Here is a 26,646-nt window from a genome sequence, read left to right on the forward strand (position 1 = left end):
GAATTGGAAAGTATTCAACTTTACTGGACAGTCATATTCTGATTTCCTCTAGTATCTATCTCGAATCTGTCTTTATAATTGTGAAACATTGCAGATGAAAGGCATATCCCTTGCTCTGTATATATGTAAACCAAGAGATATTTTCCCAACATAAATACATTAAAGGAGGTCAGAATATTTTAGAAGACCAATTAGGGAAGATATTGTTTTCTTTATTTTGTTGACCCACATATGTACTTAGCATTTTATTCTGTAAGAAACACTTCACCATATTTCACACACACACACACACACACACACACACACACACACACACACACACACACACACACACACACACACACACACGCACACACAGATGGTATTTTGTTTTGCTTTGAAATGTGAATTTGTCCCAATATCATCGACAGATTAGGACAGTTCTACTGTGTCGTGAGTTTGTGCTTACATATATGCTATTTCTCCTATAGGTAACATTAGGCAAATTCAGATAACTACACTAAGTTGACCATGTAGGCAAACAAAAACCATGGATACATGCACATTCACACATTCCATTAGTGCCCTTTAATATATACCAGCTACATTGGTTTTTGGCATAAATTACAGTGTTGTATTTTGCTCTTTTGTGTTTGTGAACTTTTCTGTGTAAAAAAACAAAACCCCGGGCTGGGAAGGTGGCTCAGTGGTAGAGCGCTTGCCTTGCATGCATGAGGCCCTGGGTTCAATTCCTCAGCACCACATAAGCAAAAAGAAAAAAAAAGCCGGAAGTGGCGCTGTGGCTCAAGTGGTAGAGCGCTAGTCTTGAGCTGAAAGCTGAGGGACAGTATCCAGGCCCAGAGTTCAGGCCCCACGACCAGACCCAAAAAAAACAACAACAAAAAAAAAACCCCAAACCCTAACTCAGTTTAAACTAGAAACATGTTCAAGATTCCCAGTCAAAATCACCAGTAAGGCATGTAAAAGGAAAGCTTTAAATACTGAAATAAATGAAAGAACATGTGATATTTTCTGAGCAATGAAGGAATCTACATTGTAAGCCACCAGTTTCTGTCACTAAAAGAAAAGAAATATCTGTGACTTGGAGTGCTGTGAAGAAAAACCTGGCTTGAAGTGTTCACAGAAACAGAAAGATTGTTAAGCACATAGATTGGAGACAAAAGAGAAAGAGAAAAAAATTAGGATCAACAGTTCTCACAATGAAGGAGAAAGTGCTATCTGTATATAAGGACCTTCAGCAAAACCATCTAATTCTGCACAAGTGCCTCCTTTTAGTACTAGTAGTATCTGGCATGGTGGTTTCAAACATTACTACAATTTCTAAAGCCTTTCACTATTGGGCAAAGCCAGAGTACTGATGAGAAAGCCATTTAAAAGTGATCTGGGCCTGATGGGCTCACACTTGCAATCCCAGCTCTCGAGAGGGAGAGGCTCTGTGATTATGAGTTTGAGGTAGGTCTGGGCCTCATACCGAGAGAGTTCCAGCTCAGCCTGGGCTACATAGTGAGACTCCATGAGGTTTTCAGTGCTGATGCCAGAAATTAAATGAACAAGGTGTTTGTTGAATTCGGTTTTTTTATTTTGACGAAATGAGTCGCTAATATAGATACATGTCTCAATGGACATACGTCTCAAAGGTAGAGACACATATGCCAGGGTCTTTCTGCAAAATATTGTAAAGTTTGGTCATCTCTGTTTTCATGAAGTCACAAGCTGTATCTTTTCTTTTTCTGTTTGTTACGTTTCTGTCCTATTTATTTTCAATTAGCAAAGTGCAAATATTGATGGTCACTACATGTTGTTTTGGAACATGTATACACATGATGACTGAAAGCAAACGAATGGGGTGGAGAGATGTTGATCAAAGCTAAAAAAATTAGTCTAAAAGATCTATAGCACAGCATGGCAGCAATAGTTAATGATAGTACATTGTATTCTTGAAAAAGTTGATATTATTTTCACCACGCACACCGAAAGCATAAAAAGCTATGATCATTTTTTTTTGTCTGTTGTGGGGTTTGAACTCTGGGCCTGGGCGCTGTCCCTCAGCTCTTCAGCTCAAGACTAATGCTCTACCACTTGAGCCATAGCGCCACTTCCAGATTTCTGCGTGGTTTATTGGAGTCTCACAGCCTTTCCTGCCTGAGTTGGCTTTGAACTGCAGTCCTCAGATCTCAGCCTCCTGAGTAGCTAGGATTACAGGCATGAGCCACCTGCACCTGGCTTACAATCATTTTTTTACAACTAATTCTAGGCATTGCTTATGCATTCATAATCATTAACATGAAAATTACACTGCCATTTTTACTAGGTTCCTATCAGGTTTTTTCCCAGTAGTGAAGCATTTTGTCTGTGGTTTTGTATGACCTGTTGTATAACATGGTGATTTTAGGAATAGGAACTCTTTGTCATGCCATAAATCTCCTGTGCTCCTTTCTCTGCCTTCCTTCTTCTACTACTCAACTCTTAATCTTTCTTCAGATTTATCTCTAAAAATAAACACTGCATTTGGTTTATTGTCCGTAGAAGCAAGGATTTGGAGTTCATATAATTTACTGGGGAGGTGATTCTAGGAAAAACCCATAGGAGGGGGTGGCAGACATGCCACAAATGGACAGAAAGCCTGTATACAGGGAGCATTGATTAGCCAGCTCCTTCTATGGGCATCTGGGGTTGAAGTCTGCAGAGAACTTCAGAGGAATAGTGTGGAACACATTGTAGAACAACAAGCCTCTAATGCTTTGTCTTCCTACTCCCATCTGTCATTGTTGGAGGATTGCTCCCAAGGGCATTCATGCCCTAGCATTTCTTGTTTGGCCCAGGCATGGTGTGAGAGAAAGCCTGCAATTAGTCTCAGGTGTTTGCAGTAGAATGCTATTAGCATAGATTGAACTGGTGAATGTTTATGGGATAGTTGTGTGTGTGTGTGTATGTGTGTGTGTGTGTGTGTGTGTGCACACGCGTGTGTGTGTATCAGGATCTGCTACCTCTCTATTGACCTTCTTGTTAACAAAAATGCTCCCACCACATACTTCTTTAGACTTGCCTTCTTTCCTTCATAGCACTTATCACAGTAACCATTTTTCATTTATTTATGGACATGTTTATTAGATACTCAATGGTGTGCTGGAGGCAGCTCACACCGTTCACAAGAACCAATTGTTCTACAAACCCATGAATATCAAATTGGCAGCTTGAAACAAATCATAGCAGGAGCAGGAACAGCATAGAAACTGGCAAATACCACAGCACACTTCCTCCTTGCAATTCTCCAGCCCCTTCTGAAGAGTCAGAAAATGTTTGTAAGCACAGAGGCTGAGTCTGGTTTGTGTTTCTAGTGTATGAACTCCATTGTTTTCCCTCTAGGCCACACAGTAGCTGGGCCCTCCAGTGCCGACCCCCACTCACAGGCTGCCTGAGGCGACTGAGAATGTCTGCTTGGATTGTGAAGAGTGTCTGTCAAAGCCATGATACTAATCTTAGCAGAGTGGATATTGACCTCTTCTCAGCAGTAATTAGGACACAGGAACCATTGCAACTTGATGCCAGATTGTCAGTGGTCAGTGGAATAGAGAGTAATAGCTGTGGGGCGAGGACATCACCCGATACATCATACATGCTGAATAGTATTTAACTCTAAGATCTCAAAGAAAAAAAGTGAAGGCTCTGAATGCTTGCGGCAAAACGTTCACTTCTAGAGAATATGCTCTTGTTTTAAAAGTGCGCTTATACAGACTTTGCAAAACCAAATAAAAACACAGGTTGTCTGAACTTCATAACCAATAAATCTCTTTAGGATGCTAAATACCTATGATTTTCTGCCAATAACTTCCACTGTTTTTGAAAATTCTTACATTAGGATGCATCATTTGGGAGGCGACATCAACAATAATAACCACTACCATTAAAATAATGTGCTATGTTTATGTCAGGGAAGGAATGAAGAAAAATTCTCTGGGAAAATGAAGTCTCCCTGGGGAGAAGGACGGGAGTACGTGGCTTCAAGCTGCTGTTCTATGACTTGATATAGTTGCCCACTTACAAATGCAAGTTGCACTGGGTTAAGTTCACGCTCTAATGTCTGATACATACAGGCAGACTTTAGAGACAAATGTAACTGGCTATAGAATAGGTGAGTTTCTAACTCCACTAACCAGTCACAGAGCATTTATTTTCAACATGAGAGTTTAGTTTAAAAAACATTTTTAGAGTATGTTGATGTGTGTCTACTATATGTAAAGCTTACTTTTTTTTTTTTTTTTTTTGGTTAGTTGTGGGGCTTGAACTCTGGGCTTGGGCCCTGTCCCTGTGCGCTTCAGCTCAAGGCAAGCGCTCTACCGCTTGAGCCACAGTGCCACTTCCGGTTTTCTAGTGGTTTATTGGAGATAAGAGTCACGGACTTTCCTGCTCCGGCTGGCTTTGAACCTCGATCCTCAGATCTCAGCCTCCTGAGTAGCTAGGATTATAGGCGTGAGCCATCGGCACCCGGCTAAGCTTACTTTTTAAAAAATTAAAATCCTTCCTTTGATTGCAACCATCAACAGCATTTTTTAAAATCAGTCTTGAAATCCCTGAGAAACATTTCTACCTGGAATGTTGTCACCATGTGGATGTCAAGTATTTGGTTGCAACCACAAAAGCCACATCTGGGTAGTGCAAAATGTTATCTGATTCAAATAACCTCTGGTGGTCCTTATATCTGCAATTCAATGAGCCAACAACTTTTTTAAATATAAATTTTATTGTAAAGCTGATGTACAGAGGGATTACAGTTACAAAACTAAGGTAATGAGTATATTTCTTTTTGAACAGTGGTACCCATTCCCTTATTTTCTCCCAGTTTTCCTCCACATCCCCCCACCAAATTGTAAAGTTCATTTCAACATAGTGTCTAGTGAGTATCGCTGTTGCATTGGTTCACCCGTTATCCCACCATTTCTGTGATTCCCCTTCCCTTCCATAAATCAGATAAACTTATATAAGAGTATATAAATAAAGCACAGTGACCACAGGGAATAAACCAAAGGGGGGAAAAAGAAAGAAAAAAGTGAACCAACAACTTCTAACTGCTGCATATAAATTGTCAAAGTTCCACCAGTGTGGCCAGCATTGAATATAAGACATTTATTCCTATTTCTATTTCCAAGTCAAGATCAGAATAGGAAACAATCTGTGCGTGTTTACTTTTAATTTGTTTTTAATCAGTTTTACTTTAATCAGAAAATTATATCTAGAAAAAACTCATGGAATGGTATCTAAGACGAAATGACATAAACACTTAATATTGTGTTGACATTTTAAAATGTAACATTTTCACATGGATTTATGTGAGTCCAGGGAGAATATTTTTAGGGGAAAGTGAGATTTAAAGTGCAAATAAATAAGGAGTATTTTAACCTGCATGATACACAGAATTAGCCTCAGGATTTCTTTTTCTGTAACCTTCTTTGATCTCATTTTCCTATATAAACAATGCAGACGTCCATAAACACAAAGAATTTTGAAAGTTTGATAGCATAACATAGTTTGAGACATGATTTCAAATGATTTTTAATCATCCCTTTTCCATTTGTACACCATTCTCCAGTTTTATTTAACTACCCATGAATCCACTGAACAAATCATTGCTTATCCAGTGTATGTCAGTGACATGCTAACTAACCTGGAAGACTTACAAGAGATTTTCTTCACAAGGTAGCTTCTGTTGGCATTAAATTAATTATCTGTTCTATATTATGCTACTAAGTTTTACTCTTTCAAACTGTATATTCCCTGATAAACTCAGATATGTGCATTGAGATATTATACAGGGGTAAAATTGTAGACATTATTACCAAGCCTTGTTTAAATCCTTGTTCTGCTTTGTACCAGTTCTACAATCCATGTTTTATTTTTCTTGCTTATGATATGAGGATGTCGATAATAAAAGATAAATGCAATGTCTCTTCACTTATACATGGGAAAATTCCGATAGTGATCATCATGTAATTTTTAATACTGTGTATTATACAGCACATACTATTTGTAACATCTCAGACTATTAGAAAGGAAGATCTCTAAAGCAAACAAATAGCCACCTCCTTGCAGGGAGACACGTCTACCCATAAACAGCGGTTACATAGGGATACAAAGAAAGCAGCAAATGAGCATGGTTCAAGTGGCAGAGGCCAGAGAAAATAACAAAACCGAACTCATAGTTCCCCAAGAAAATAAGAAGGAAGTGTGTTGGAAGTACAGATAGCATGTCCTAATTAAATGAGGCATCCACATATATGATAGAACCATGGGTTTTGGAAAGTCAGAACTTCACAATGCACATTTTCTGTGTAGCTGCCATCTTTATATTTAAAAACAATACTTCAGTGACAAGATAAAAACATTTTGTATATTGAGGAAAATAAAGTTAGATTGAGGATGTATAAAGACCAGATTTTCTTTGCAGCAACTAATTGTGAGACTTGTGGAAATTTCCTAAAGGGCTAGATGACCTTCAAAATCCTTTTACCTCCTACGTTATGTCTTTTTATTTTTATTTTTTTACACTTTTGAGTCAAGTTTGCAGTTCAATGCCAACACTTGACAATTATGCAAAGTGAGTTTTCAAATCTATAACTGCAATCTTGTGTGGATGTTAGGGAGAAAGATGAAAATGGATTTTGATGCTTGCTTTGTTAATTCACTAGGGTTTTTACATGACAGGCAATGATGTGGAAGAAAAATCTCTGTTTGAATACAGATTAAGTATCCCTTATCCAAAATGCTTGGCATTGATAATTTTTTGGTTTCAGATTTTTTTTTTCAGATTTCAGAATATTTGCATATATACCAGGAGGTATTTTTGGAATGGGACCCAAATCTAAACATCAGATTTGTTTATGCTTCATTTATACCATAAACACATAGTCTGAAGGTAATTTTATAAAATGTTCTGAATCATTTTTGTACATGAATAATGATTAATTGTATGAAATCTCTCATTTGTATCATGATGGTAGTCCCAACATTTTGGAATTGGAGACACTTTGAATTTCAGATCTTGGGACTAGGTATGCTCAGTATGTTTATTGATAAACTCACAAAGATTATTTTTTTTGGTGAAAGGATAGTTTTCCCTACCCCAGTAATAGCCTTATTTTAATTCATATTGTTGAAGTTATTAAATTAATAAGATATTATGCTACTGTAATAAATCTCTCTCTGTCTCTGTCTCTGTCTCTCTCTTTCTCTGCCAGTCCTGAGGCTGGAACTCTGGACCTGGGCACTGTCTCTGAGCTCAGCTTTGCTCTAGGTTAGTGCTCTATCAATTGAGCCACAGCCACACTTACATAGATTTTTTCCGTGGTTAATTGGAGATGAGGCTCACAGACTTTCTTGTCCTGACTGGTGCTCGATCCTCAGCTCTCAGCCTCTTGAGTAGCGAGATGTCCTACTCAATATTTCTCTTGTTAGACACATGTCATGGAGGGAAATGTATAGATAGTAGGCTCTTTGATACACACTTCGTGGCAGCCCCGAAGACATGAGGTTCTGGTTATGATAGCTGTGTTGGAAGACTGGACTTGGGGCCTCCCTGAGCTCTGTGTACTAAGTACAGGAAAGGGTGGCTTCCAGATTGAGCAGCTTACATAAACAAGTGGAAGAAGACACTGGCCAAAAGCAACAAATTTCCCTTGAAGACAAGGTCAGGCTAGACACATGGCTCCAGAAAGAGACCACCTTCCATCTATGAGTCATAAAATAGAGATAGAAACCATAAATAACTTGACATTTTCTTTTCATTCAGTCGTCTCATTTTAGAGCTCTCTTTCATGAGGAGGTTGAAGAATTATTATGCCCATTAGTATCTAAAATGATGTAATGGCACTCTATCTGTCAAATTGGTTAAAATTATTTGTATTAAGGGCACAGAATGTGTCCCTAGCCTTTGCTCAAATAACATTTGCCTCTTTATTTAAAGATAATATATCTTCTAAACAAGATAAATGGAAAGTAAAAGAAAATACAGAAGTACATTCTGTGAAGGCCAAAGAAATTTAAAAAACAGCATCAAAGGTAGATTGAGAAATTAATCATCACAGACAATTATTTTTAGATTTTTTTCAAGTCTTTCCATTTCCTAACAACTGGGGTAATGCCATTCTTTCTGATGGAGGCATAGAATATAGATAGATAGATAGATAGATAGATAGATAGATAGATAGATAGATAGATAGATAGATAGATATCTCATTTTCTTGATCCATTCATCTACTTAGGCCAAAAATATTCTTTTAAAATATAGTAGTTTGTTGTCTATAACATACACTAATTTTAATGGGAAATGCTCATATATGTTTTTAAATTATAAAAAATTATGGAACAGTGTCAAATTTTCCCTCTGAAATACATAGCTGTATGTGTGTATACACAGCCATACACACACACACACAAAATCCTCCTTGTGAAACTTATAGGATGTGTGGCTGTAGAACATTCATTTTCATCTTTTTAATGATTTATTTACTAATGAATACAATAAAGATGAAGATGATGTATAGCTCAAAGAGTTATTGTAAGGACAAAGTGAAAATGGTTACTTAAGCCATACAGAATACTATCTTCCTCAACTACTATTCACTTGATTTTTATGGTAGCCATTAGGTAGGAAAACTATTTTTTATGTAATTGTTCTGTTATGGCTAAAAGTTTTGTTAGTATTATCAAATAACTTTGAAATGAACATTTCTGTATAGAATCTTTTTCTTTGTCACTTGGTTTATTTCTTTAGCATACATTCCTTAAAAAAAAAGTGCTCCCAGGTCAAGCACATGTAGCAGCAGAGCAACATTTTGAAATTCTATTCTGGTGCTCCTGTCCAAGAGTGACTGGGTTTACTTCTGGACAGGAGGTTCTCATTGCATTGCAAATATCCTTAGGAACGTGGCTTGTTTTCTACGGGGTGACCCATATCCAGTGGTCTGTTTTCCTAGTTGCTGGCCTTTAGAAAGGCCTACTAACAAGCTGTTAGACCGTTGCCCTTTTAAAGGGCAGATCCCAGACTGCACTCCCAGACCAGAATTGCTTATTTGTTCTAGCCTGATATTTTTGTTCTGCACATGCTAGAAGGTTTTCAGGTTGGTCCTTGTATTTGTCCCTGAAAGCTGTGAGGATTTCAGTTCAAAGGAAATGAATAAAAATGTACATAAATGTACCTGTCTCATAATTTTCACCCTCCGCAATTAGATCATTGGGGTTTTCAAAATATAGTTTATTGTTATTGTAGCGGTGATATACACAGGGGTTACAGTCACCCGAGTCAGGTGATGAGTTCAATGCTTTCTGAGCCATGTCTCCCCTTCCCTCACTTTCTCCCAGTGTTTTCCTCCTGTCCCCACCCATAAGATGTATAGTTCATTTTCCATGTCTAGTGAGTGCCAGGGTTGTATTTGTTCACCCTTTGTTCCAACTTCTCAGATAATTAGTTTTGTTTTAGAATTTATTTTATATTTTTTTCCTTAAGGAAATAATTTTAAAGAAAGGGAGAGCGAATCTATCTTTCTAGCATCTGTTGTCTCTATATACCTATCATTTATCTTCTATGATGGGTTGCGACTAATTTCATAAATATACAGAATTTAAAAAAAATTAAGAATATCTTTTGCATACATTGAATCAGAATAAAGCAGTATTAAAAAGCTGAGCTAGAAATGATTCCAGTTTGCCAAAGATTTTTTTTTTCTGAGATGTGGAATTTTCAACTCTAAAACTTGGTATCTAGGTTAATTGAACTAGTTGGCAGATTTAGTGGATCTTTTAAGTCAGAGTAAAACCATTTTAATGGAAAATACCTTTTCTACAAAAGTCCCGCTTTACTTAGTCCTAGTCTGCCAAACAGCACAAGAAAACTGCAATTACCACTCCTTTCTGCTCTATGTACCCCCGACAATGCCCAGGACTCCCCTGCCTGCACCTGGCTGTAGACGGCACTGCTATCCATTCTGGTTCCAGACAAGTTAGCTATAGTCTTTGATCACAGAAGACCTCACTTTCTTACTACCTGTCTTTCTAGGTGTTTCTTTCCTGGATAAAATCATTCTGTGTCTTAATTTTGAGCCATATAGTGAAGGACACACTATTTTATAGAAAGAGTCTATTGAGAAAGGTACTGGTTAGGGACAAGCTAGTCTTTCGTTTTTTAATTTTTTTCTTGTTTCTTAGCTTTATTTCTTGTTACATCTATCCTTTTTAATTACATCTAAAACACACATCTTACCACCCCCCCTACTAATCTCTATTATTATCAGCATTATCCTGATCATGTTTCTTTATCACCACCTTTATTTTTATTGCCACCAATAACCACCATTTTTATTGAGCAAGTACTACTATAAGCACTTGATGTATTTCCAGCTGAGGTACTTACCACTAGTGTATTTCACAGTGAGAAGCATGGAGGTTTACAAGTTGGGAAGACTCAAGTCCAAATCCTAGCCACTCTCTTTCGCAAAAAATTAATGCCCCCTTAGGAGAGGAACAGAAAGGCACAATGCCTATGTGCATAGATCATATAAAATAATATTTATTGAAATGAACTCCAGGAAATGAAAAGAAGAGGTTTTTTTTTGCTGTTTTTGTTTTTTCCCCTTTTCTCAGTTCATTTACATGTCTTTGGGAGGGTAAGGGAGGTGTTCCCAGAAATAGAGGGACAAAGGGTGAACAAATGCAACAATGTTACTTACTGGACACCATGTTGACAATGAACTATACTATACAATTTATGGGTGGGAATGGGAAGGAAAAATTAGGAGAGAGCAAGGAAATGGGTGACATTGTCCAAAAGGAAATACACTCTTTTTTTGCTTATGTAACTGTGACCCTTCTGCACATCACCTTTATAATAATTTTTAAAAAGTAAAAAATTTAGGAAACTAGAAAAGATCAAACTTTCCTCTGTAAGGAGTGGCATACAGAGCTGTGATTGTGAGCTTCAGAGTACACCAAAATAGTATTGATGTTATGGAAATGAAGATTTGCATTTAATAGGTTTGGCATGGGGCCTGACATTCTACATCTATAACGTTTCTAGGTAATATTGATGTGGCTTTACTGCAGGTAATATTTAGCTCTACAAGCACAGCACATAGACACAGACACCTGAAACCATGAAGCCCCATGAGTTAAAATTGGAAGTTGGTAGCCAGGGTGATTAAATGCTCTCATTGTACATCTAGTTCATCCATTGCTCTAAACCAATCACAGTGACACTGTATCTAATTAAGATCTTTGTAATCTGCCATCAGAAACATCAAAACTTCCTCTTCTCAGACAAGAGAACGCCCCGCTTTTTTAAAAGATATGGGATAAAACAAAATTATTCTCTTTCAAAGAAATGTCAAAAACTATCCCATTCTTGGAAATTCAAAGTAGCGTGTGTGTACAATTCTGTAAGCAATTATGTTGCATAGATGGCTTTCTTAAATAATCTGGCCAGTTTTTGAAACCTTGTGAGTTTGGAGTTTGGATTATGTGGAAAAAATGTGTTACAATTTCTTGATCCATTCATCTATTGAGGGGCATCTGGATTGGTTCCATATCTTAGATATGGTAAATAATGCTGCAATAAACATAGTTGTGCTGGTAGCTTTAGTGTGATCTTCTTTGTGATCATTCGGGTAAATGCCCAAAAGTGGGATTGCTGGGTCATAGGGGAGCTCTATATGGAGTCTTTTGAGGACCCTTCATACTACTTTCCAAAGTGGTTGAACAAGTTTACACTCCCACCAACAATGCAATAGGGTTCTGGCTACATCCCCTCCAGCATCTGTTGTTATTAGAGTTCTTGATTCTATCCATTCTAACTGGGGTGAGGTGGTATCTAAATGTTGTTTTGATTTGCATTTCTTTTATGGCTAGAGAGGTTGAGCATTTCTTCATATGTCTGTTGGCCATCCTTCTTTCCTCTTCAGAGAAGTTTCTCTGTAAATCTTTAGCTTGAAATAGCGAATGGAGCCAATGATTTTCTGCCTTCTGCTTTTGTTTCCTGACTTCTTCCATGTATTCACCTTTACAGATGACATGCTCTTTTGCTAAGGTAGCCAAATCTTAGGCTGACCAGGATTAAGAGTACAGTCTGTGGGTAAAAAATTAAGTATGTCAGTCTGCTCTTGGCCCGTCTAAGAATATGTCTAGTTTTCTGGTTTTGAATGCATAGCAATCAGTATGTGTCTGATCTTTATTGCTAGGAATAAGAACTTGACATTTATTCTCTTGATAAGTGAAGTGTTACAGTAGCTTTAAATAAGTCCCATTAAATGAAATGATAAATGTACAGATATTAGTTCTCTAGCACCCAGAAAATGTTCATCTTATTATTGTAGTATTCTTCCTTAATAGATTACTGTACTCCTTTAAAGCAGTTGTCCTTTCATTTACCTTAGTTAACATGTTTTTTTTTTATTTGAAGCAATTTCTATGACCATTCTTTTGCCACAATTACAGTAGTTCAAGCAAGGTTGACATTCTTAAGAATGAATGTCATGAAATTCCTTGAATATAAGTCAAAAAAGGTCATGTTGGAAAGGTCATATTGCTGAGTTAGACTTCTATAACTGATCATCTTTTTATTTAGTGGAAAGAGGACTGGACTGGGAAGAAGACAATTTGGGTTCTAATAGTAGCTCTGTTTCTTGAAATGTGTATGCCTTTGGGCATATCTCTGTACTTCTCTGAGTTCACTCACTTGTCTACAAAACTGAGAGGGCCCTGGGGCTTCCTTTGAGATGTGATAGGAACACCCCTAGAGAGCACATGTTAAGATACACGTGTTAAATCAGGTTCCTTCTGTTCTGCAAGTCTCAGGTTAGCCATTTATAAGCAGTGTTTAAGCTGACTGCATGATTTTATTGTCTTTCCAGGTGTATTTGACATAGAATCTTCAGCCATCATATCATACAGCTTCAGAACTGGTACCAGTATTAGTCAGGGTCTCCAGAGGGACCAAACCAAGTAGGGTATCTATCTATCTATCTATCTATCTATCTATCTATCTATCTATCTATCTATCTATCTATCTATCTATCTATCTATCTATCTATCTATCTATCTATCTATCTGTCTATCTGTCTGTCTGTCTGTCTGTCTGTCGGTCTGTCTGTCTGTCTGTCTGTCTGTCTGTCTGTCTGTCTGTCTGTCTGTCTGTCTGTCTGTCTGTCTCTCTGTCTGTCTGTCTGTTTGTCTCTCTGTCTCTCTGTCTACCTACCTGTGACTATCTACCCACCTAACTATCTATCATCACCTGTTTATTGATGAATGAGAGGGCATTTATTTAGGGGTATTGGCTTTCAGTATTGTGAGGAATGAGAAACCTCAAGGATGCCTGTAAGGGGAAACTCAGAGAAATTAGTAGTTTGCTGTATTTCAAGTCTAAAATCATCTTGAACAAAGAAGCTGATGGTTTCTGGGGTAAGCCTCAGAGTCGGAAGCTAAAAAAAAGTTTCCAAGGACAGTAGAAGAAAGGCACTGCAGTTTATATATGTGTATATTCTTTTTTCTGCACCTTTGCTCTATCTAGATCCCCAGCCAATTGAATGAAACCCTCACTGAAGGAGGTGAGTCATCTTGACTCAGCCCACTTGTTCCCAGGCCAATCTTCTCCAGAATCATCCTTATATAAAGCACTGACACCTAAAATTAGCCATCATAGTACCTCTTTGCAATTTGGAGACAGAGGCAGGTATTTTAGCTGTAATTTTATTTTTATGAAAAAAATGGCAATTTTGAAAAAGTAGTTTTGTAAGCAAATGTGGCATATATAATGTGGAAACAATTCCAACAGATTATAGTAACTTCATGAGGAATAGGAGTTTTGTTTTGGTCTCCCTAAAATTTCAGCACCTTAGAACAGCACCCCAGAAAAATTTCTGGATGAACCCTGAAGTAGTTGAGAGAGTAGTGTCTTGTGTGGCCGTGCCTTTCTGCGTTCACAGTTCACAGACAGTATAATTTGCAGTGATGAAGGATGCTCAGTGATGTTAGAATGAATATCTGGAGGCATGACAGCAGCCAACACCATAGCTTCCCCGAGGGGCTAAGATCTTCATGATGATTGTAAATCAGGGATTGTTTTCCCCTGCCTAACACTGAGAAATCATGGGGGATGACAATGTCTTTTTCACTTTGGACGGAGTGGTTAAATCGCCATGGTGATTACTGAAATTATGACACAACCTCAGGAGACATGTGAGCAGAGATTTCAAAACTGTCAATCATGAGCGTCTAGGGAACAGAGTCCATGGCAAAACCAAAGACTATTTTAAGTACTACATTATCCATTCGACTTCCTAGAAAGACTAATGCTAAAAAAAAAAAAAAAAAGGCATAAAAGAACTTCTAGGTTTTGGTCTATTCACTGCACTGTACAACTGTATCTTTTTAAAAATTCCTTCTGTGGTCTCACACCACTCTTGAGTGCTAGTCAAACTTCTCCTATTAGTGTGTCTTCCCATGTTTTATGGCAGCCTATTTATTTGATCTCATGCATTTATTTCTCTGTGGCTCATTCTACTCCAGCCACAGGCTTTCTGACAATTTCTTGCACATAGGAAATCCTGCTCTGGGAATTTCTTACTTGGGAAGGAGTTTATGCATTGTTTTCCTGCCTGACTCCTAAATCCTCAGAGCCCCATGGAAATGCTAACTCTCTGAGGAAGCTTTTGTTGGCCTTCTATGCAAAGAAAACCCACCTCTGTTATAATCCAGCACTGCACCATTTTCTTTCCTTCAGACCCAAGTTATCTTAATAACTTGGATTACTTGCCATCACTTCTCTCTACCACTAAAATACAACTTATGGAAATGTAAATAATGGAAAGAACAAAGAAAAACATTATCTATTTATATTTTTGCCAAGTGCCAGGCATTGTACTTTTTCCTGATTAGAAAGTTCTGAATATAATATTCATTAAATAGATAGTAAATCTAAATAGACTAAGGGAAATGGAATACACTCCAGCAACTATACGTGATTTCTCTAGACATAGGAAATAAACCATGTAGGATATGGTACATAAAATTCTAAAAAGCTTTGTTCTGGAGCCCTGGTGCCATTCTCTCTATGTGAAGTATTTCTAAAGGCATTGGGCCTGTTAAGTGGTATACAGATTAGATTGACTGCTCCTAAAGGAATTAGCTTTTTTTCATGTGTTTAGTTCTTTGGTTAATAATAAATATACAAATCTCTTAAAATTTTTGTTGAAAGGTACAATAAGAAAAAGCGGTCTATATATTCAACTTTATTTGAATGATTAATTCTTGAGGTGATTTTTTAAAGCACTGGTGGTATCATATTTTCTTTTCATTATATATTTTTATTGTAAAAATACTGTACAGAGGGGGTACAGTTATACAAGTACATTTCTTAGTGAGCATTGTTACCTCTTCCTTTGTTTTTCCCCTACCATCCCTTCCTTCCCCATCTCCTCAGCTCCTCCCTCCCCCCCCCACCCATCCAAGTTGTAAAGTTCATTTTCAACAAGTATCTTATACTCACTGTTACAATGGGTCAACCTGTATCCTTATTTAACCATTTTGTTATTTACCTTCCCCTCCCCGAATTATAAAAATGTATATACAAGAAGCAGGGCACCGTAATCAAAAACAGTGAAAACAGGGGTTATACTATGGGAGAAGAACACACAAAAGAAATAAAATAAGATCACATAGTACATTATAAATACGTTAAAAACAATAGCAAGAAAGAAAAAAACCCACTTGTGTCTCTATCTTGGGGTTCATTTTGCTTAACATAATCTTCATACTTTCTTTTAAATTATTTTTTGAGATACTGTCTCACTATATATCTGGTATGACCTTAAACTCTTAATTCTCCTGCTTTTGCCTCCCAAATGCTAGAATTACAGGTATGTGCCACCATATTGTTTTAGTCACACTATCAATAGTATTGTAGATATTCATACAATCGAAATCACATGCATTACATTTTCTTACCAATTGAAGACATTAAAACACATATAAGTGGATGTGTGAATGTATATACATGACATATGTCTTCCCAGTGATAAAAAAAAGATAGTTTAGTGATTTTCTAGCAAAGACATTGAAAAACTATGGATTGATTGTATGTTAAATTCACCCTATTGCCTGTATCTGTTTGGCTTTAAAGCTAAGATTAATGTTTACATTTTCAAATATAAAGTATGAAATACAAACTAAACTACTAGCCTTTCAGCAAGAACAGTTGGGGGTGTTGCCCAGTGACCTGTACTGTTAACTTTCTGCTCCTTTACAGCAGAACTTGCTAACCTCTAATCTAGCACATGAACTTATAGCATAATATGCCTGTTAGGAATCCTCTTGAAACCCCATAATTATGATAAAATGTTTCTTCCTGTATTATTTAGAGAAATAATATGTACTATTCTTTTGCCATGGTCTTAATTCTCTCCTGATAAATAATAAAATAAATCAGTCTTAATGATAACAATAATCAACGCCAATAATTAATTCAAATAATTTTACTGATCTCATACTATGTTCTAGTCACTATTTTATAAACTTAAAATAGTCAAATGTTAGCCCAGCATCAGTGACTCATACCTCTAATCCTACCTGCTCAGGAGGTTGGATCTGAGGGTTGTGGTTTGAAAACCAGCTTGAGAAGGAAAGTCTGTGAGACTATGTCTCCAATTAACTCATAAAAAGACAGAAATGGTCTGGTGCCAGTGGCTCATGCCTATAATACTAGCTGCTCAGGAGGCTGAGATCTGAGGATCAAGGTTCGAAGCCATCTCAGGCAGAAAAGTCCCTGTGAGATTCTTAACTCCAATTAACCAGTCAAAAAAACTAGAAGTGGTGCTGTGGCTTGTGTGCTAGAGAGCTAGCATTGAGCACAAAGAGCTCAGGGACAGCACTCAGGTTCTGAGTTCAAGCCCCACAACTGCCAAAAAAAAAAAAAAAAGACAGAAGTGGAGATGTGCCTCACGGGGTAGAGTGCCAATCTTGAGTAAGAAAGCTGAGGGACAGTGCCAAGGTCTTGAGGTGAAGCCCTAGTACTGACACACATGCAAAAGAAGTCAAGAAGTGAATGCCATTATTAAGGCTACCTACATCGATTTTTTTTTAAATGAGGGCTTTGCCTGACATAAGCCTCCATAATTTGCTAGATGATCCTTATACATGATGAGGAGACAGTTCCCGGGACTAGATGCTGGGGGTTGAAAAGTGGCCAGAGAAGCATGTGTACTGAGAGTCATACATGTGTCATCTCTCACCAGGCTTATCTGTTCATTTCCACATCAAAATTTCTAAGAACAAGGCCTGAAGCATCTTCTTCATCAGTCTCCATTATAAATAAAAGGTTAGGTGAACTGTGCTTTTTGTATCTGTGTGTCAGAGCTACAAGCTGTTGAGAGAAAGGTGAAAATTACAGTGCATTGCTACTGTTTGTGTGCTGGGAGCGTTCAGTCCGTGATCATATTTAACATGGGGCACTGTAAGCACCTTCTGTGACTAGTCCCTTTGAGCCCAAGCACATATATTCATAAGACATATTAAACTAACACACACTCTGCATTTAGCATGTAGCCCTCAAATTTTTGAATAGAATGCATGGCAGGTATTTTATAAATCCTTAGATGAAACTGAATTAAACTCCTACTGATAAGTTCAATAAATGTCAGTTTTTGAACTTTTTTTCTCCCTACACTGTCTTCTGTCAAGACAAATGGAAATTAACTATTTTTTAATAACTGAGGAAGGAGATGGCACATGCTATTACTTATTTATTTCCTTACTTACTTACTGGGTAGCAATCAAACATTTGATTAATAATTGAACTTGAATCTTCTTAACCATCAATCAATTCCCTGCCTCATATTGAAAAGCCTTACAAAACTGGAAACAATGCCACCTTTGACTTATTCACAAATTTGTAATGACTGCTTTATAATTTCCACTATGTCTGATTATGTCTTTATTTTTTAAAGCTTTAGAGTGGTTTTCCATGGTTTGTACTTTACTTCACTGTGAATGTGCATATGCTATTGAACATACAAAAGTAACATTCTAGAAACTTTTTAGAAAGTCACTAGTGAGCATGAGGAAGGCCTGTAGATGAAGTGGATATAATTCTGGGATGCATGATGCAGAGACACAAACAACAACAACAAAAAACAATGGCATGTCTATCTTAGTTGGTCTTCTCTACCATTGTTTTGCATCAAGAAGTATGTTGGCATGGAGAAGAGCTTATAATTATATGTGAGTTCAAGTTTTGGTAGACAGAATTTCAGGTATTTGCCTGGACATGTTTCACTTCACTACCTTGACTAGAAAGTTGATTGATTTTTTTAACCTGGATCTTAATCTTCCAAGTTTTAAGACAATGAGAAGATTTATATACTGCTTCTCATCCTCACCTTCCTACTTTCATTGGACCACTGAAAGTGAAAATTTCCTGCAAAACCCAGCTCAAAGTGAAGTACAGTACCCTGATGTGAGATTGGGCTGTGTCCCCTCCTCTTAATCTTTGAGACATTTGTCATTTTCTTATTTCACAAGCACAAACACTTGGTCAGTTCGACAATGGTTGTTTCTTTGTCCTACTTACTCTCCTGTCAGATTGCGAGATGAGACTTCACCGTTTTAAGTTTAACTTAGTACCTGAGAAAAGAGGCACTGCATAAATAATTGTTAAACAAGTGACAGAAAATGATCAAAAGAGAGATTTCATTTCTAGATTCTAGATGCTGATTAATATTCTGTTTATATAACAACTTTGCCAACTTCAGCTGAATAGTTGCTTCCCAAGCTGGTTAAGCCCTTTCACACCTCCTTGATATTCCTTCTACACGACTGAATCTTACTATCCTGTTTCCCCAGGAACTTTCTATTCCAAGCAACTTGCTTGCACATGTTGACCTTTTCTGTAAAGACATGTTCAACATCCAAACACTGAAATAATAACTCCCTCCCAGCCTTCTCCAACACTTTGTTTCTTCCTCAGTTCCCGTAGAAACCCTTTTGGAAGGAGAAGCAGTAGTTATCATATTCTCCTCATGAAGAATGGCAGGGACATGCCTATTTTTAAGACTGCAGAATTGGTGTTATGTAATAGTCTGTTTCCTGTGGGTTCTAAGAAACTAGCATTTGTTGGAATACCAAATTCAATGATGCATCTTTTAATATCAACTTCCACATTTAGCCTTTCTTTGATTTATTTCAAGAAGTTGGGAAATAACTTTGTAGAATTCTAAGGATCTAACAAATTCCTTGCTGTAGCGCCTATTACTTAAACCATTCTCCATAGAAATTCAGTCTTATTAACAAAGTAATGCTCAGTGTTCAGGTCACTTGACTTGATAATTTAATGTCTTTAATCACTTGGATTTATTTTTGAAAATTTTTTTTGCAAGTTTGCATAGTACTTTTTAAAACTACGATGATAGGAGACTGTATAACGAAAGTATACAATATTTTTGAGAGAAAGATATAATTCATTGATTGATGTCTAGTCCACTATTACTGTACATGAAATAAAGCAATTAAAATCAATTTGTATCAGAAATGTCCTGTTTTCTAGAAACAATTTCTCTTTGATATTTGTGTCCTTGTTTATGGTAGATGCTATGTGTGATATCAGTAGAGTTTTTAAGAGTTCATTTTCAATAAAGAATATTATACCATGAAATGGACAGATGTTTTGGGTGCTGTTCTTCTAGTCTTCAGAGAAAAAAATTCAGAGTAGAGCAAATGCAGGCCAGAGGTGAACATAACAAATAAAGATACTTCCTAGTTTTCTCAGAGCTATTGTGGTCAAGCAACTTACAGTCTAACTTGTTATAGCCAGTAAGATTCCCAACTAAGAAAAAATGTTTCAAAGTCCTATTCTGTTGTTTGAAGGAAACTGAGATGAAGAAGCTGCATGAATTATATGAGGACATAATTTAGCTGAGCATTATCGCTCTTCCTTCTATTCTGCCTTCTTTGAGCTGGTTCTGATAAGAAAGTTGGTCCTATATTAAAATGGAGACTTTGCTCTGGACAAAAATTGTAAGTTCATTATTTATAGACTAATAGACTTCTGTCAATGAATACTTCATGCCACTGACATGAAGTTCAGTGTTGTACCTTGAAAATTAATAAATCTGTAGAAATAGAGATAGCTTCAATGTATGCCACATTGGGGAATAATTGTAGGCAAAGGGATATTGTGTTATCAAAGTATGAATATTGATAGTCCACTGAAATTAGTAATATTTTTTGTAGGAATAGTCATATGATACTGGGGTATATATTTTAAAGCATTTTATTTTTGGATGTTTCTCTAAACTCTATCCTGAAATTTTCTGTTAGCTAGACGCATAGAATATTTTGTGCTTTAAAAATAATCTACTTTCTTTTATCTCTGATTCAGATCACCATTTTAAGTGGGAAAATGTTTTGAGAATACATGTGTACTGAGAAGGCAATGTCTTATTTTATTAAATCTTCACTATTTCTGAACTCTTGGTTTTGGGGATTGTCCAATAGTCTACTTAAGTATTCATGTATTCACGTTATGTGTTATTGCACAGAGCAGTGCTGCTTAGTAATAATATCTAACATTTATCAAGGGATTATTATATTCCAGGTGGTCTTGCAAGCATTGCTAGCAGATTATTTTGCTTAATCCTTATAAATCACAATGAGGTTGATGCCTCTACTATTTTACTATTTTCTATTTTAGAAATTAGAAAGACATGGTAAAATAAATTAAGCATCTTGCCTGGACTCAAATAACTAGTAAATATCATTCACTTACTACTCTGTTAGTCTTACTTGTCTTATGTGTTATTATATGGAATCTTGTACTCAGCCCATGTCATGGTGAACAAAATTAAGTGATTAGTTCAAGTCCTGACTGTACCACGTCATGTCATGGCATCTATTTAGTCTAGTTTCAGTCTTGTGAGTGCAATAAAATTTACTTCAGGGGAGTGTGGTGTTTTAGTAGGCATCATGCTTTCCTAGCTGTGGTCTGGGCATATCAATCAATTAACTTAGTGTAATGAATCTGACACATACATCAACGATTCTTAACTTGGGGTTACCAGTTAACTAGATCTAAGTGTTATGTGTATGTACATCTCTGTTTTGTATGGATAGATGTCCTGTATAATACTCCATAAGTGATCCACAGTATCAAATGAGACATTGGCTAGATGAATATCTGATTTCTTTTTTAAACCTGGAGATTTTGAGAATGAAAAGAGGCATTACTACTAATTACTGAGAGATAGTAGGTCCAAACGAAAACATACGATACCTTTGTAAGTGACTAATGAAAATACACATCCATGTATTTTTGTTTGTTCTTATATATTAATGAAGAGATCAAGATGTATAACATTTGAAGGACTTACAGGTCTGGTATAGTGACATTTTTAGTTAAATTTCAATCCAGCTGTACTAATAGGCCTCTCAGAATATTTAAGACTACCTTTTGTTGTCATCTGCCATTTGAGACAATAAACCACATATACCATGACATTGAGCTAAAATATGCTTGGGCAAGCAAGCACAAAAGGATAACGGAGAAAATAAATCAAGATTCAAATCCAAATATAGGCAGATTTGGGGTTGTTCTGTTACACATTGTTCAGAATGTCACATCATCCATGTGGAGAATTATGATTGGATGATGCTTTTTTTCCCCAGATTTCTGAGCAGCATCCCCCTCATACTGAAGTGGAAGTGTTCAGATGTTCACTAAGGTTGAGACTAGCAAGGCCTTTCATATAACAAGTGTGATGTGACACATGTATCACTGTGTAAAGAAACATCACAAAAGCATCAACAAGTTGGTGGCATTCCAATTGCTAAGAATCTTTGTAACAAAACATCTGACCTTTGTGGTACAGTATAACATTATTGCCATGCCATTGTTGATGAGGTTCTATGTTGACTGAAGACCTGTGTCCTTCACCTAGGACCTGGTTCTCTTCATCTATTGTCAGATGCTTGCAAGGCTTTGGATCTATGGTAATGATAAACACACATCTCAGTGTCTGAAATTAAAAGTTGTTTAAAAAGTAGAATTTGTGGTGCTAAAGAAAGACAAAATTATGAAATTACAAAATAAATTTAAACAAGAAATAATGCTTAATACTCTACTGATGATATTATATTAACATGTGTCATTAAATATGATAAAACATTATAGGCTTAAGGTTTAATTCAGTACATGTTCCAAAAAACCAACTTGTCTTTCTTTTGAAATTGTAGTAAAATAAACATATTAAGTTTGTAATTTTTACAATTGAGTGGCATTGAGTACATTGAGATGTTATACAACTATCAACACTATCTAATTCCAGAATATTATTCCATCAGCTTCTAATTAAAATCCTTCCCTCACTGAGCAATCATTCCTCGAACTCTATTCCCACTAGCTCCTGGAAATCACAAATCTATTTTTAGTTATTAAAAATTTTCCATTCTACTATAAGTGGAATTATACTTTTTGTGTTTATCTAACTTAGCATTAATTCTTACAAAGTTTGTTATAGTATCTCATCAATATTCCATTATATGAATATACCTCAGTTTGTTTATTCATCCTTTGATGGATATTTTTTAAAACAACTTGTAGATGTTTTAAACTGTGTTGTTATGAACATGTGTACACAAGCTTTGGTTTGAACACTTACTTTTAGTTCTTTACAGAATATACCTAGCAGGGATCATAGGGTAGCTCTACTTAACTTGTTAGAAAAAGGCTTTCTCAGCCCACGGATTGGGAGAAGATCTTTACTAGCCATACAACGGACAAGGGTCTCATATCTAAAATATATTTGGAACTCAAAAAATTAAACCCCCCAACAACAAATCCTCAAAGAAACAACTGCCCAATAAATAAGTGGGCTAAAGATTTAAAGAGAAACTTCTCTGAAGAAGAAAGAAGGATGGCCAATAGACACATGAAGAAATGTTCAACATCCCTAGCCATAAAAGTAATGCAAATCAAAACAACATTGAGATATCACCTCACTCCAGTTAGAATGGCAAAAATCAAGAACTCTAACAACAACAGATGCTGGAGGGGATGTGGACAGAAAGGAACCTTACTTCATTGTTGGTGGGAATGTAAACTTGTTCAACCACTTTGGAAAGCAGTATGGAGGTTCCTCAAAAGACTTCACATAGAACTCCCCTATGACCCAGCAATCCCACTTTTGGGCATTTACCCAAATGTTTACAAACAAGACCACACTAAAGCTACCAGCACAACAATGTTTATTGCAGCATTATTTACCATAGCTAAGATATGGAACCAACCCAGATGCCCCTCAGTAGATGAATGGATCAAGAAAATGTGGTATATATACACAATGGAATTCTATGCCTCCATCAGAAAGAATGACATTTCCCCATTTGTTAGGAAATGGAAAAACTTGGAAAAAATTATATTAAGTGAAGTAAGCCAGGGCCAAAGAAACATAGGTCCCATGGTTTCCTTTATTTGCAATATCTAGTATAGGTATGAGTCAAGTGGAAAAGGTCAGATAATATGATGTCAGGAAAATGAACCCTTAGATATGTATTTTAAGGTTTTTTTCTTTCATGCATGTGTTTCTAACACATTTATAAGATTATCTCTTTGTTGCTTTGTATGTCCCTCCCCCACAGTATAACCCCTGCTTTCACTATATTTGATGTCAGTATAACTTGTGGAGGAGATGGGGAAAAACCAGTTGTTTAAGGATACAGGTGGACCTGTTGCAACAATGAGAAGTACAAGTTGTCATGTCCAAAATGAGCTATACAACGTCGGTGGGGGGGGGTGGGAGGGGGAAGGGGGCGAAGGAGAAGGATTGGGATTGGGGGGGAGGGGGGAGGCCTGGAAGGGATGTGAAGGGTAAACAAAGGAGGAGGCTGCAATGCTTGGTAAGAAATGTACGCATTATCCTGCCCATGTAATTGTAACCCCTCTGTACAGTATGTTCACAAATTAAATTAAATTAAATTAAAAAAAAGAAAAGGGCTTTCTCATGCTATCAGTTTTAACTCAATACAATATGAACTATGTGTTAGACACTTCAACAATCAGTCCATACTCACAAGCCTTATCACAGCTCAGAATTGCTGATGGGAAGTAGATACCTACAGAGATAACCTTTCCCAGCATGCTGGCTGTTAGTTATGACTAATTTACAAGTAGAACATGAGAACATGGGTCAAGATTATGATAAAACGGTTTTGCCTTCTATTATCTTTGTTTCCTCCCTTTTTTTCATCTTGTGACAGGAAGTTGCAAGTGGACAGTGGTGGAGATATTAGGACTCAGAATCATTCCTGTAGGACTCTCTCCTTGATAAAATATACCATTTAAAATTCTACATAAGAAATAAAATGGCTATTATGTGTGTCATGTATCATGGACATATCATTTGTTTAATTTGATAGATAACTTCATCTTAAATAATGTAAACTGTAAATAAAAAATATAAATACAGGATGAGATTTATTTTTTAAGTGCTCTGAGATACTTCTGTTTTGCCATCAGTTTTTTTTTTCCTGTGTGGTTTCCTTGTTAAAGGTGTATTGAGAATCTTGGGGACTCATTATCAGACACAACTTGTGAGGAAGTAAGTTCTAAGCTTGTTGTGCTAGTGTCTCTGATTTTATTTCCTGAAAGTAAAAGTAGTATGACATTCCCAGAGGTGGATTTTGGTACAGGGTGGAAAACCTGGGTTAGAAGGAGGCAGAAGAAATCAGACAGTGCGTAATGGTCAGAAAGTACAAATGTATTGCAAGTCTTTCATTTGGAAGGACCCTGGGAACTCAAGCCATTATATAGATAACAGATGCCACACGTGCCTAATATTGCAAACTATTGTGACTCTTATGCTCAATGGCTGGTTTTAACCAGGAACCTCAAAGCCACACTCTATATGTCTATAAAATGACAATGAAAACAAGGGCTCATTCTACACTTGTAGGTCATCTGACATATTCTAGCTTGCCTTGATTTTGTTAAAAGAAATGACCTTGAAAATAATTCAACATATCAAGGGCTGCAGTCACTGACATCTGAAAATATGTTCATGTCTTCATAACACTGCCAAGGCTTCATGAAATAGGAAGACATTTTACTGCCCTTTAACCAATTTATATGGATTTTACAAGCCTATGCATATTCACCACCAGGCCATTCTAATCTTCATCTATTCCCTGCCCCGAACTTGGAAACAGAGGAAAAAGGGACTTGACCTGGTGGCCTGGAAAACGAATCAGATTTTGCAAAGGTGTCAGGGTCTGGTTTATTATGTTTTAAGCCTACATTTAATTAGCGTGCTCTCAATAAAAACACAAATTCAGAGTCAAAAAAAAAAGAAAGTGCAAATGTACCATTTTTCTATTAGTGATGGGAAACCAAGTGTTCTAACTTTATATAGTTTATGATTTTGATTAAATTTGACAAACACCTATTTGGATGGCCAGTAAGTCTGTCTTTGGTATAAATAACATGGGGTAGTGGTATTGAAATTTAATTAAAAAAAAGCAGAAGGTAGCATTGTCCAACCTGTTATCCTAATTTTTTAATATATATTTTTATTGTAAAGATACTGTACAGAGAGAGGGGTTATAGTTACATGAGCAAGGTAATGAATCCATTTTCTATTGAGCATTGTTACGCCCTCCTTTATATTTCCCTTACCATCGCTTTCCTCCCGACCTCCCCAACTTCTCCCTCCTCTTTCTTTGAGCCAGACTCAAAGAAACATAGATCCCATGGTTTCCCTTATCTGCAATAACTAGTATATGTCTAGGACAAGCAGAAGAGGTCAAAAACTATGTACATATGACCATATAACTTGATGCTAAATGAAATGAACCCCAAGATAGGGACAGAAGAAGTTTTATCTATGTCACCGTTCTTAATGTACTTATAATGTACTGTGTGATTTTTTTTGGTTTCTTTTGTATGTTCTTCCCCCATGGTATAACCCCTGTTGTCACTGCATTTGGTTCTGGTGCCCTGCATCTTGTATACACATTTTTCTAATTTGGGGAAGGGAGGGGAAATAACAAAATGCTGAAATAAGAATACAGGATGACCCATTGTAACAATGAGATGTACACGACAGTATTTTGAAAATGATCTTATCCTAATCTTTAACTCAAGTTTTCTGGAGAGCCTTCCACAAAGAAAGTATGGACAATAGCTCTGCCTTCAGCCTCAGATCAGTAAGCATTGAAACCAGTAAGCATTGAAAGTAGACCAAGAACGCATTTTCTGGAGACAGTAGGGATACTCACTGAAGCCTTGTTTCTGAGATGTTTCTTTCTATTAATGTGTTGGACAAGAGAAATTGAGGCTATACAACTGGACATTCTTACGAATGGGTACCTTTTAGGGTTAGGCTTTTGGCTGAAGAGATGAAATGTGAGAAATAATAAAATTACCAGCTTGTGCCTCTGACACAAAGCTAAGCCATCTCATCTCTAGTCTTAAAATAGGTTGATTAATCCTGCCAAATAGAAGATGCTTTCCTCATTCAAATCTACCTTGAGCTCAAGGCCAACTCTTAGGAATGGAATCAGGTTTGCTTGAGATTTTGATACTGTTCATCATTTTTTTTCAGTCATTTTTATTATATGCCCAGA

The sequence above is a fragment of the Dipodomys merriami genome, unplaced genomic scaffold (genome assembly GCF_024711535.1).
Source record: "Dipodomys merriami isolate MVZ:Mamm:240054 unplaced genomic scaffold, mDipMer1.0.p SCAF_41, whole genome shotgun sequence".
Taxonomy (NCBI): Eukaryota; Metazoa; Chordata; class Mammalia; order Rodentia; family Heteromyidae; genus Dipodomys; species Dipodomys merriami.